Raw genomic sequence first — 2,165 nt, 5'->3', positions numbered from 1 at the left:
TTTCGCTGATCGATAGCCCTTGGTTTCCTCTATCCGACGCACTTCATAACTCGAAATTTTCAAAAAACATACTTACGACGCTATACGGCGGCCTGCTGAACTCCGTGTTTGTACCGAGCCCCCGGGAATTGCGTGTTTATACGGAGCCTCCACGAACTCCGTGTGTAAAGGTTTCAAGTGTCGAGTTTCTACCAGACCCAGGGCAGCCATCACGATATGTTCTAGATGCTGCGATTATCATCATACGCAGAAAAACTGCTATAAACCATGTAGATGTGCAAGATGTGGAGGAGACCACACAGCCAAGGAATGCACCGCAGAAGAACCCTGCTGCCCCAAATGCGAAGGTGACCACACCATATTTGAGAAAACCCGATGTAAGGCCTACAAAGAAGAACTCGAGAAAATTGAACGAAACAAGAACAAAACCCGGCAGACACCGGCAACCACACCCACCACCACCCCAGCCACAGCCGGGAAAAACACAACTTTCTCGTTTGCGGACATAGTAAAAGGTATTTCTCAAAACGTGGGAGAAACTGTGAACAAGGCCCTGAAAAATGAGAAGCCATATCAAACAGCAAAAAGACTGAAAAAGAAGACCAAGGGATTATCCAAACCCTTCTCAACATCCTGAAACACGACATCCTGCCTGGTATAATAACAAGGATTAAGAACTGGCTGCTTCACACAGGTATCCAATGGCTGAAGGACCAACTGAAAGGTATCATACCAACAATTATCAATCTGTTTACACAATGATGGCAAAGGTAAAAGATGGCCCACGGGCCCAGAGTCACGAAACTCTCACCAACACAAGTCCCGCACTAAAAGAGGCCAAGGCCCACCCGCCAAGAAGAGTGGAAGTGCTCCCCCCCCCCACCAACCCTCCCCCAACCAATGGGAAAAGACGGCCCAAGGGCCCACAGGCACGAACCTGAACCCACCTTCCCCAAAAAGAAACTTAAAGAGGCCAAGGCACACACCCCAATACCAAGAAGGGGGAAAGTTTCAAACCCCGATTACCCCAAAACCAACATTCAGGGAAAAGATGGCCCACGGGCCCTCAGGCACGAACCTGACCCCAACTCAACAAAAACAGCTCCAAAAGAACCTACGGGTCATCCCCCAAGAAGGGGACTGGCAGCTCCGAAAACAAACGGAATCAAAATAACGTAAATGGATTACGTAAAAGGACAGAGCTTGAGCTCCTCATAGAAAAGCACGACCCGGACATCGTCCTATTACAAGAAATAATGCTCACTAAAGAAGCGCAAATTGAACCATTCAAAGACTACACAACATTAAGAAAGGAAAGAACAAGAGGATTTCGAGGTGGGGTAGCCATCTTAATAAAGAACAAGATTGATTTCACCACCCTCGAAACTCCGGAATCTTCAGTCGAATTGCTCGCAATAAGGACCTTCGTGGGCTCAAAGAAATTGGACGCCGCATCTATCTACTTAACGCCGAACAACAAAACTAAAAAATCTGACATCCTCAAAATAAAGCCACCAAATCACCCTTTCATATACGCAGGAGATCTCAATGCCATGAACACCAACTGGAGCCACGATAAAACAAACCTGTACGGCAAATGGCTAGAAGAATGGGCTGACGCCAACAACCTGCAAATTCAAGTGCCGGACCACCAAACTAGAATTGCAAACAGAAGCACAGACAAGGATAACGTGCTAGATTATGCAGTTACCCACGAATTCACCGCACTCCATCTCCAAGTTTTAAAAGAAGATTTCTGCACCTCTGACCACTTACCTATATTAATCACGTTCTCTGACCTACGACCTTCAACAGAAGCACCAACCTACACCACGATATGGCCCAAATTCACACAAGAATTAAGTAGACCATTCTACATCACGCACAATGTTGAACACGACGTAGCCCACTTCACAGCTTCAATACAATGTGCCATGCTTAACAGCACGACTACAAGAAAGCATAAACCGAAGCAGTTTTACAACCACCCTAAAGTCACCGAAATTTTCCAAAAGAAGCAAACAGCTAACGCCAAATACGCCCAGTCTAGAGCAAAAGAGGACAAGCACAAACTCAAATGCCTAAAAAGAGAACTAGAACACACAATCAAGAACCTAAAGGAGCTCCAAAAGATAAAGAACATGGAAAAACTAAATGACCCAGCG

This window comes from Frankliniella occidentalis, unplaced genomic scaffold (genome assembly GCF_000697945.3).
Source record: "Frankliniella occidentalis isolate FOCC.00 unplaced genomic scaffold, Focc_3.1 Scaffold235, whole genome shotgun sequence".
NCBI lineage: Eukaryota > Metazoa > Arthropoda > Insecta > Thysanoptera > Thripidae > Frankliniella > Frankliniella occidentalis.
The sequence above is the reverse complement of the archived record's forward strand: the minus strand, read 5'-3'. Positions refer to the sequence as shown.